This window comes from Pteropus alecto, unplaced genomic scaffold (assembly GCF_000325575.1).
Source record: "Pteropus alecto unplaced genomic scaffold, ASM32557v1 scaffold76, whole genome shotgun sequence".
NCBI classification, from domain to species: domain Eukaryota; kingdom Metazoa; phylum Chordata; class Mammalia; order Chiroptera; family Pteropodidae; genus Pteropus; species Pteropus alecto.
Window position 1 is genome coordinate 29,924,230 of NW_006443138.1, and position 12,243 is coordinate 29,936,472.

The 12,243-nt window shown below is 33.7% G+C and overlaps 1 protein-coding gene and 1 pseudogene across 1 annotated transcript in view; one reads left to right on the plus strand and one right to left on the minus strand.

The window, feature by feature from the left end:
• Positions 1 to 12,243, plus strand: part of ADIPOR2 (adiponectin receptor 2) — a 76,398-nt gene that overhangs the window by 8,899 nt on the left and 55,256 nt on the right. The gene's annotated exons all lie outside the window — the stretch shown is intronic.
• On the minus strand, positions 2,805 to 2,923 carry LOC112472512 (annotated as a pseudogene).

Consider the following 12,243-nt stretch of genomic DNA (forward strand, 5'->3'; position numbering starts at 1 on the left):
ATATATATAGGCAATATATATAGAGAATTCTGTATATAAATTTGAGTCAACTTTCTGAAATAAAGTTTGATAGAAACCGCTATAAATCACTTAGTTTAAGAATGAAAACTTTATTTTTCTTTACACTTGAAAGGGTTTTTATTGAATTTTTAGTCTGAGAAGAGTTACTTTGAGCCTGCCGATAGTTGTATATTCTAGGTTTTTCTTTTTTCTTTCTATTTCTTTTCTCATATACTCGTAATTGAAAGAAAGTCTTGTAGTTTAATTTAGTGAAATGGAACAATCTTGAGAAAGATTGTAAATGCAAGTTTTATTTCTAGATTTCTGATTTTGATATTGAGAAAGGTAACTACTTTCTTGGATTCTCTATCTGCAACATTGTAAAAAAGGCAAAAAATTAAATGTGTTCTAGAGGATATTATGCAGGATGAGATAGGACCCTGAATGATTGTTATTTACTTATGAAGACAGGTTCTTTACTAAAGTAAGGTTTTGGTTTTTCCCTGCAAGGTTGACTCTATAGATCACATATTTTACTTGGACAGATTTTATTTATGAAATAGTTGGAACAATAGTGTGGTTATATGGTATTATATACAGATGACTTATGGAAGGAGGTCTGCATATTTTACATATTTTGGTTCAGTGTAGATGTGAAATTTATATATCCTGGACTTATCCGATTTCTCTGACTTTAATTAATAGTCAGGACTGTTGTTCCTATAATGAACATTTGTATTTTTATATACTATTAGAAATAGTACTCAGGATTACTGTAGATCTTGGGAAATGGAAACGACCATTGTAATATAGCTGTAAGGGTTGGATAAAGACTTTACTCTTTTAAAATGTTTTTAGCTCTTACCATGACCAGTGGCTATAGTGTACTATTTGTGTCTTCAATGAAGTCCTGTAAGATAATGGTAAAAGTATGGTCTTTGGAGTTAGAGATATAGATTTGAATTCAGGGTCTTCCACTTGAGTTTATGTCTTTGATGGATTACTTGCTCTTGAGTCTCAGTTTTTTTATCTGTAAAATTTGACCCCATTTCTTGAAGATTGTTGGAGGATTAAGTGAGATGATTAAAATGGCCAACTACTTGGCCTAGTTCAAAGTTGGCTTCAATAACTGTTAAGAAGCAGTTCACCTCTCCCCTTCAAAGAGATAACATGACTAGGAAAAATGTAACCACTTACTTTTGTGGGAGGCAGTGTTGTGTAATGAAGAGGGCCTAAACTGGGTATTCTTACTTTCTCTGTTTTGTAAGTTGTGTAGCCATGGGGAAATTATCTAGACAGTCTCTCCACAGTCTCATTTGTAAAGAGAGATAATGCTGTCTATGTAACAGGCAGGGATTTAAAGATAAGGAGAATACTCTAAAAGCTCACCTTACCTGGTACATAATAGCCTCTAAATTAACCTCAAAATTTTTTTGGTAGTAGGCAATAATATGTTTTTGAAGAAGGCCTCAGGAAGGACTTTTGGTTGGAGAAACCAGAATGGTTATGAATTAGTTTATGTTTGCTTTTTACTGTGAGAGAATAAAAGTTAGGTCTAGTTAATTTTTGTGTATGATTTGAGATAAAGGTTAGATTCTTCACTCCTCATCCTCTCCTGCTCCATATGACTTCCAGTGTTCTAGTCTTTTCTTTACTCACTGAATTACTTTGGCACCTTTGTTGAAAATCAGTTGTCCATTTTTGAGAGTCTTTTTCTGGATTCTATTCTGTTATGTTAATCTATGTGTCTATATTTACGCCAGCACTATACTTTCTTGAATACTGTAGCTTTATAGTAAGTTTTGATTATTCTAGGTCCTTTACATTTCCATAAATTTTAATATCAGTGTAAATCTATACCAGAAAGTCTGGGATTATTATTGGGATTGTATTGAATATACAGGTCATTTGAGGTTAATTGCCATTTTAACAATATGAGTCTTCCAGTCAATGAAAATTGTATATCTTTTATTTATTTAGGTGTTCTTTAATTTCTTTCAGCAATGTTTGTAGTTTTCAGTGTAGAAGAAGTGTTGGAGATTTTTTGTTAGATTTATTTCTAATTATTTTAGGTGCTGCAGTAAGTGGGAAATACTTTAATTTCATTTTTTTCAGTTTGTTGCTAGTTGGTAGAGTTACAATTGACTGGGTTGTCTAGCATGCAGAAATCCTTTAATAAGTAGTTACATGGAATTTTTTTCCACCCAGTTTTCTGGGAAAAACCTAAAATAGAGATTCTCTCTGAATTTTAATGGGTTGCACATTTGAATGACTATGTCTTATTTTCTTTTCTGTAAATTTGAAGATTAAAAGCACATTTGGGTTTTATGGAAAAATATACAGTAATGGATTTAAATGGAGACATGTAGCGATCTTTCAACAGATGAGAAGATAATAGTAGTAGAAAAGCAGAGTTGAAACATTTTAAATGTTAAAATAATATTCAGTATTAAATATAATATCTATTTAGATAGAAGAAAGTAGAAAGTACTTTAGTAGTATGATTAAAAGAAGAATGTTGTTTTTATTAACTGCATGTTTGTTACTGGCTTGTTTTACTTTGTATCATTAAGTGATCTACCAATTCCCAGCCAAACCTGATCCCTGCCCAAGTACAGATATCTTCTTCTTCTTCTTCTTCTTCTTCTTCTTCTTTCTCCTTCTCCTTCTCCTTCTTCTTCTCCTCCTCCTCCTTCTTCTTTTTTTTTTTTGTGGCTTTCCGTTTTAGGCGAGGCAACCCTTGGTTGACCTCACAGACTGCAAGGATCTTGTCAGCTTACAATCCCTTATTTTTTTATTTTTTATGCCTGTAGCACCTGGTCTTCCTAGGTGGTCTTCTGTCCAAGTACTAACCAGGCCCGACCTTGCTTAGCTTCTAAGATCAGACGGGCTCTGGCTTGTTCAGGGTGGCATGGCCGTAGACCAGATATCTCCTCTTTTAAACTGTGCCCTTGATTTCTACTCACACTGCCCAGAAGATTGTGTTTTCACACAGAGTTTTTTGTTGGTTGGTGCCAAAACATGGCAAATGGTGAGGAAAATTGTTTTTCAGGCTCTGGAGACTTGACTGTTTGCATTTAGCATAAAAGATCTTACATATTGGGTGTGATGGTCTGAGATAGCAATGTAATTCTTATGATACAGGCATTTGTCTGTTAAAAATGGGATGAAACCGAAGGTTGGCTTTTGTATCATTCTTTGGATTTATGAAAACTAAGGATAAAACTTGAGAATATTTATTAATATGACAGGAGACTGGAGCTGTTTCAATTTGGCATGAGAAAGAATCAGTAATACTGCTTGTAGTCTTGTGTAAGAGATGTTAATATGTTTCGATTTAAACTTTGATTCTCCCTAATGTGGCATTCCTAATAGTGCTGACTAAAAGGCTAGTGAATAAGAAAAATCACATTTACCACTATATTAGAATAACATTGCCGAACAACTTTCAGATTTAAGGTTTAGAATATTACCCTGCTTAAAATGTTTTTCTTAACAATTTCAGTACTTATGAATGTTAATGGGGTTGATGAATCTAAAAGATGCATCTTGCTGGGCCGAATAACAGTACTGAGCCTGAATTACATCGTTAGTATTTATCAAGTCTTTATTTCCTAAAGATTAATTTTTTAAGTCTCAGCAATTTTTCAGCCTTTTTCATATTATGCCCATTTGCATATGTATTTTTACGACAAACTGTATTCACCCAGATAGTATTAGCTGTAAACTTATTTCTTTGCCTAATGGATGAAGGCAAGAAAGCTTTTTCTAAATAGAGGATACGTGTAGAAAATGCTTTAGTTGGTCCTTGACCAAATTCAGCAGGGAAGCCTTAAGTAAGCCTCAAGGTAATATAAATCGATAAGGTAATAATGCTATTCTGACTTTGGATACAAATACTTAAATATAAGCCCTGCCTTTGGAAAATAAGAAATAAAGTTAGTTTTAAGTTGAGATGAGTCATGTTGTTGATCATCTGCCTAGCCTACTGTGGCCTACCTGGAATGATTGTAAGACTTGGAATTTTTACTGTCCTAAGTTTATAAGTATTTGGAAAGAAAGGCACTTTTTTCTTGGAGTTGTTTACTTTGGAATTTTTGACTTGCTTAGTCTTTTAAAATGTTTGAATCACTTTTTCATTTTCTAGGCTTCTTAGATGAGGAGTATTGCCTTTTTAATTCCTTAAAATGTATACCCTTATGTTTAGTGGTTGTCCCTGTCTAGGTTAAAGTAGTCCCCCTTATCTGCAGTTTCACTTTCCACAGTTTCAGTTACCCATGGTTCAAAAATATTAAATGGAAAATTTCAGAAATGAACAATTCGTAAATTTTAAGTTATGTTCCATTCTGAGTTTTGCGATGAAATCTTGTGACGTCTTGCTCTATCCCACCCAGGACGGGAATCATCTCTTTGTCCAGTGTATCCATGCTGTGTGTACTACTTGCCCATCAGTCAGTCACTTAGCCATCTCTCCCTGTGTGTATTTATATTAGAAAGAAAACTTTTTAGTGAAACGGAATGTATTTTGTTTTTGTTTTATTTAGTTCATTGCTGAATCATCAGTCCCTAGAACGGAGCCTGGCACAGAATAAATATAAACATTTGTTAAATGATTAGCTTAATTTTATTACCCCACCATGCTTAAAACTGACTTTATAGGTTTTTGTGTGTGTTTTTTTTTTTAGCAAAAATTAAAAATGTAGTCAATTTATGAACTATAGATAAATTAGAAAAAATCTTAATTTACTGTAACAGTAATAGGATCACTTCTACACTTACTTTTTGGGGAATTGATTTATAGCTCAATGTGGTTTAAGTTTAGGGCATTTGATTTGATGTGGTTTCTCATGCTGAATGATAAAATGTAGGCTTTTTTTTATCTGCTTAGAGTTTTAAAGTGCAATATTACATGTAGTTCTTTAATAATGGTACTTTGTGATGATGCAGAGTGACTTATTTTTAACTGAACACAAATGAGACAATTCAGATTCTTGAAAGACAAGTTCCTTGTCAGTTATCAGCTGTACCATTTATAATCCTTGAGATGGCCATATCATACTTTTAGAACTATGAGTCCTAAAACTTAAACTCAGAGAAAAGTGCAGCATCTTTCTCCAACCCCTTGTTTTTTAAACCTTAGAACTTGACTTTGTACTTTTGGGGATATGGCAAAACAAATTAAGATTTTTTTACTAAGGGTTAAAAAAATTATTTTGTCATGTTTATGGTATTTGTCAGATTTTTAAAAAGTCAAATTTATTGAGGTACTATTTACACTCAGTAATATTCATCCTTTTTTAGACATACAGTTCTTTGAATTTTGACAAACATTACAGAAGGGTTTTTAATGGCCAAATTGGCCTTGATATCTAGTGGAAAGGCCTAAAGCAGCAGCTCAGCAAATAACACTTGGCATCGTTTTATCACTTCAGAAATCTTTACAGGAAAATTCCCATTGGATATTTTCCCATGGGTACAAGAGACCGGCAGTGTATGGTGAACTTTCACTGGCTTTTCCCCCAACTCTGCTTTATGTGATGGTAAAATTTGCTTGATTTCTTCTCAAGAAAGTTCGTCAGTGGAGTGGGGCAGTAAGTTAGAACAGGTTCTATGTGATTATACTTAAAAGTTGGCCTACTTTATGCTAGGAAAAAAAGTAGGGTAAATGATACAAAGTGTTGCCTGTCTTTATATCCTTAAAATAATCTTAAAAAATAAACTATTTGATTTGAAATGTTTCTTTGTGATTATAGCAGTTAAGATTTTATGAACAGAAAGGCTTGAGAATGCTTGTCTTAAAAATCTAGGTGGTGTTCCTTGTCAGTTATCAACTGTACCATTTTTTAAAGGGCTATATCAGTAACATGTTGGGAACTTTTCTCATTTTATCAGTTATATTTTTTTCATTTATTAGTTTGGTTTTATTGACATTTTTCTACTCAAATGTTGAGTGGGAAGAATTCCAGTTTTAATCAATTGTTTTATTGCTTCTGGTGTGTAGCAAGGCTTCATGTTCTCCAGTTCTTTACTGTTTCTTAATATTTTAAACGTTGTTGTGAAGTATAGGGTACCATCAGTGTTGAAACCCCTGGTTTTGACATTTAAGTATGATCATGCATTTGAGAATAGTTTATGGTTCAGGCAAACATAGAAGGTTGTAGATAAGAGCATTGACTTGGGTATTAGGCAGACTAGGTTGATTAGATAGATTAGGTTGCCACTTATTCATGTAGTTAACTCAAGCAAGTTATTTATAAACTCTCTGGGTGTTTTGTCATTTCCAAAATGGAGGAAATAATTGTATCTATCTCCTAGAATTGTAAGGATTAAAGAGATAATCCACAGGAAATGCTTTTTGCATGTAGTAAGCACTCAGTGCATGTTAGCTGTTCTTCTTCTCTTCCTCATCATCCAGCAAAGATTTTTGAGCTTCTACTTTGCATCCTAAACCATGCTTGGTATTATGGATAAAAACTTCAATTCTAAAGAAGGCTTCTTGACCCTAAGAAGTTTCACAGTTCAAGAGGGGCAGACAGGCATGTAAATAGATAAATGCAATAAATTCTGACAGATACTATAATAGAAATATTACTAAATGTGAAGAAAGAGTTAGTGTCAGGAGCCTGGGGAGGTCAGAGAAATTAATTTCTGCCCCTGATTTTATTCTTGAAGTGTGAGTAGTAATTCCTCATTCATTTATTTGGCAAATATTTACTGAATATACCTATTATGTGCCAGTTTCTGTTTTAGTTGCTGGGCACGTAGGAATAAAGAAGGCAGATAATGTCTTTTTTCTCAGGAAGACTTGCGCAATTAGAAGATTCATAGTACAGTTTACTGAAATGGGTAGGACTGGAGGTGGGAGGATGTTTGATGGGGTAATCGTGATTTATTTTTTGTTTCTTTCGAGGTGCCAATTAGACATCCATGCAGATAGAGATTTTATACTTGATGGTAGGTTATAGTAGTTTTCTAGAGTTCAGTGAGAGGTTAGGGCCAGAGATAAATATTTGGGATCATTGACATGTATCCTCTAGATTGGTAATAAAGATTTCATTGGTGTGACCTTGTGAACTATGGTCTCAGTTGGAATAGAAGCTAGATTGTAAGAGGTTATGAGGTGAGAGATGGAATGAGAATGTGAGGTTTGGGAATGGAGATGGCAACTATAGACTGAGAAATTTTTGTGTAAAAACGGAGGCAGAAAAATGATTATATCTACAAGTAAGGCTTAGTTTTGAGTCTTGGTTTTACACTTGTTTGGATGCATTCTAAAAGTTAAGATATGTTACGTAACCTACATGGTCCTCTCTAAAGCATTGAGGTAGATATTTTCCCTCTTGTGACATGAGAGAGCTTAATCTAAGGAGGTTAAGTGACAATTTAAGAATTTACAAGGCAGTGGAAATTGTATTTGGACTCATTTACTTTGATACTACATATAGTAGGGCGTGTGTCTTGGTACCAGTCTGTGGTCTGTTAGGAACCAGGGCACACAGCAGGAGTTGAGCGGCAGATGAGAAGCAAAGTTTTCATCTGTATTTGCAGCCGCTCCCCAGCACTAGCATCAATGCCTCAGCTCCACCTCAGATCATCAGGCATTAGATTTTCATAGGAGTACTGACCCCTGGTACCAAAAAGGTTGGAGACCACAGACATATAGGGTACTTTTCAGTATACCAAAATTTCCCTTGAACTTTTATGAACTTGGTTGTCAGGCTCCATCTGCCTTAGAATTTTTAAAGGATTAAAAGATGAGAGATGTGAAAATTCTTCTATAAGCTGTAAGTTGTCACAGGTTCCTTGGGATAACCTTTAGTTTTCTTGATTTCCTCTTTTGTAAAATGAGAAAGTTTAGTAGGTAACAATACAAATCATGTAACTAATTATGTTATTTAAAACAAAAAGGTAACTCATTACAGTTAATAAAGTTATACAAAAATTCAGAAGTTTAGGAGAAACTTTATTAGGTGCCTAAATAATAGTTTTATATTTTACATGTATACTTTGCATCACATAGCTCATAGTAATAATCGTAGAGAGTATTTAAAAAAATTAGTAATATCATATCTAAATTTGAACTTCTTACTCTAGATAGGATATAAAAGAATTTGGTAGACTCCAGTAAAGACCTCGAGAAATGAGCTGAAATTAGAAAATAGATCCTTTATGGTAAAGTTAAATGAATGAGAATTATTTAATCCAGATTAGTTGAACTTGAATTAATAGTGATTTGCAGTAAATCAGTGGATATCATCATTGTCTGTGAGAACTGAACAAAATAGTTGATGTCTTTTGGCAGAGTCACATCGATTTTAGACATTAAGGACTGTGAAACATTTAAAGAAGCCCTTGTAGGCAGTCTCCATCCTTGGAGACTTTTCAGAATGTTTTGGATGACTGAATGGTTTTCACTTTCAAATAAAGAATTGAACCCATCACATATTTCAAAATCGTTATGTATTAGGTTCAGTTCTTTGTATTACTTAATGAAGGGAGACTACATGTCGGTTATGTAGATTTTGTTATTTCCATACTTTTCCTGTTCATCATAGGATTATGAGCTGAGGCTCAACCATTTATTTTAAAAGTTAAATTTATACTTTGCTAATTTTGTTATAATGTGGGTTCCTCCTTTCTTCCAAATCATAAACAAAAGGAATGCAGAAATTTAGGATGTTATGACATTAAGGTGGCTTTGTCATTAGTGTTTATTGTTATCAGAGATGTTGGAACTTTATATGCGACTATCACAATTTGAACTGTAAGGTGCTCAGTGTTTGGCTAGGCTTTCTCACTACTGATGCCGTTCTACCACCAACATCACAGGGCATGATTTAAATTAATTTTTGGTGCTTTATCTCCATTAGCTTATTCAGTCCTCACAATCACGTATGAAATAGAGATAGATTGTCATTAACTCTTTTACAAATTAAGTTGCCATCTGCCATGAACCTTTGAGGTTGTTAAAAATTAGGACATTATGACTTAAAATTCTAAGAGCAAGGGGTGCCATGTCCCTTTGTATTGTCTGGCACATGGTGAGTGGAATGTAATAGTCTTGTCTAGTGATATCACTTTCTAGTTCTATAATTAGATTATTCAGTGGCAGAAGACAGGCTGCAAAATGTGTCCCATGATTTTGTTGACTTCTTCTAAGGTGAAAGCAGCCTATTTCAAAGTGACCTGAAAGTTGTATACTGGAATTATTTCAGTGTAGCCTATCATTCCACAGTGAAGTATGTGTTTGAAGTTGGTGCATGGTTAATGAGATTTCTGGTATCAAGTTCGTGCTTTTCTTTGATTGGAAACTTGAGTGGTACAAAGTGTTCTACGTGAAGATATGGGTATATGGTGTTCTTATGACCTTTTCTTTCAGACTTCAATGTGAAGTAAAATATAGTGGATACAAATATAAACTAGTAATAATGGGATGGGATTATTTTTAGGATGGAATACTTTATTTCAACAATAGGACCAGCAAGAATATTAAAGGTAACTAATTTTTTTCTGATACTACCTACTTTTTTCTTTTTTAATCACTGTCAGAAGTACTTGGGGTGTTATCCTGACTGGCTTGTCTTTAGAGAACTTAACTGGAAGATTTTTATTATATTAATGGGCAAGGAAAGAGGTTGGGCCTCTTAAAGTTAACACTTAAAAAACCATACAGTGATGTGGAAGAGGAGTCTTCTGCATATTGGAATGTTGTTTTTTGCTGGTTACGCAGCATTTATCCTTTGTGAATTTTATGCACTTTTTGTGCTTTTCTGAATATTTTTTACATCAATAAAAAATTTACTAGACAAAGAAGCAGTATAGTACTATAGTATATTTTCCTGAAATGTGGCTTTGATGGTCTTACTTCACAGTTCTTAAAACTTTAATTTGGTATCTTTTTATTTTATTAGCTGTGGACTCGATAGGCTCTAAACTGAGCATTTTTTGAAGCGTGTTTCTATCTCCTTTATTCACCCAATATTTAATGTTAATTTGACTTTTCAAAATAATTTTATTTTTTTTCATTTATTCATCATTATAATAAGAGTCAATGAAATGAGCTTTTCTTTCTTTATATTTGTCGTCTTTTAATAAAATTATAGAAGTAGCATAGGTTAAGGGTACCAAGAGTGAGACTTACTGGATTCAAATTCTTGCTCTTCAATTACTAGTTGGTGTTAGTTACTCAAACTGTGTCTTGCTTTACTTTTGTCTATAAAATGGGGATTCTGATAGTACCCATTTCATAGGGTTTTAAATGAGTCAGTCCTTGTACGTTGTTTAAAAAACACACTGCCTGCAATAGTAAGCATTAACTATGTTGTAGCTGCTATTACACTTTTCTTTTATGGTGATAAAATATACATATCCTGAAGTTTACCATTTTGACCATTTTAAGTTTATAATTTCAGTAGCATTAAGTGCATTCACAATGTCGTGTAATCATTACCAGTATCTATTCTCAAACTTCCATTACCTAAAACAAAAACTCTAACCATTAGCAATTACTCCCTCTGCCCCAGCCCTGCTAACCTCTCTTCTACCTGTTGTAGCATGAATCTGAACTTCATTTCCTTTTATAGCTGAATAATATTCCATTGCATGTTTATACCATGTTTTGTTTATCCATTCATCTGTCCATGGACACTTGTATTATTTCCACATTTTGGCTGTTGGGACATTGGTGTACAAGTATGTGAGTCCCTGCATTCAATTGTTTTGGGTGTCTACTTAGGAGTGGAATTGCTGAGTCTTGGTAATTCTGTGTTTAATTTTCTGAGGAACCTATTATTATTGTTTTTTATCATCATCATTGCCATTATTTGGTGAAATGTATTGATGAGCTTTTTATAACATTATTTTTAGTACTCAGGTGCTATGAGCATTGTGGTATGCATGTTTTATTGGGAAACTATACGCATGATAGTCTGTCCCTTGTATTGAAAATTTTGCTGTGGGGTATTTGTATAAAACCATCGAACAGGACTTGTATGCTTTTTTTTTTCTTTTAATTTTGAGATAATTGTAGGTTCACATGCAGTGCTAAGAAATAACACAGAGAGATCCTCCATACCCCTTGCCTGGTTTCTCCCAATGGTAAAATCTTGCAAAACTATATATAATACAGTGTTACAACCATGGTATTGACATTGATACAGTCAGGATCCAGAACAATTCTTTCACCTCAAGGATCTTTCATGGTTACTTATTACAGCCATACCCACTTTCTTCTCACTCCTACACCTTCCTTAATTCTTGATAACCACCAATCTCTTCTCCATTTCTATATTTTTATCATTTCACGAATGTGGTACAATCATGGACTCATAACACTTTTTAGAATGGAATCATGTAGTATAGAAGTTCAGGATTGCCCCCCTGAATTAAAAAAATTATAAAATATACATAACAAAATTTACTGTGTTAACCATTTTAAGGTATACAATCATGAATGTTGTACATTCATATTGTACTACCATCACCACTATTCATTTATAGAACTTTTTTTATCTTGCAAAATGGAAACTATACCAAATAAACAGTACTCCCCATTTCCTTCTTCCCCCTGCCCCGGCAACCACTGTTCTACTTTATGCCTCTAAGATTTTGACTACTTTAAGTACCTCATATAAGTGGAATCATACAGTATTTTTTTGTGAGCGATTGGCTTATTATACTTAGCATAATGTCCTTGTGGTTCATCCAGGTTGTAGCTTGTGTCTGAATTTCCTTTTTGAGGCTGAATAATATTGTATGTATAGACTACATTTGGTTTAACTGTTCATTCATGGATAGACATTTGGGTTGCTTTCACATCTTAGCTATTGTGAATAATGCTGTTATGAATGTGAGTATGTAAATGTCTCTTCAAGACTGCTTTCACCATCCTGAACGTGCCTGATCTCGTCTGATCTCGGAAGCTAAGCAGAGTCTCGCTATGTTAGTACTTGGATGGATACCACCTAGGAATACCAGGCATTGTAGGCTTAAAAAAAAAAAAGACTCTGCTTTCAGTTTTTGTTGTGGAGTATTATTTTGAATGTATACCCAGAAGTGGAATTCCTGGATCATACGTAGTATTTCTATTTAAAAAAATTTTTTTTGAGGAACTGCCATACTGTTTTCCACAGCTTTGCCTACTCTTAAAATTGAGGGCAACATAAAAATTAAAATCACAAAATAGGTGAAGGTAATACATTGTACTAATATACTCTGTCTTGGCAAGAAGCCTAATTTAAGTAT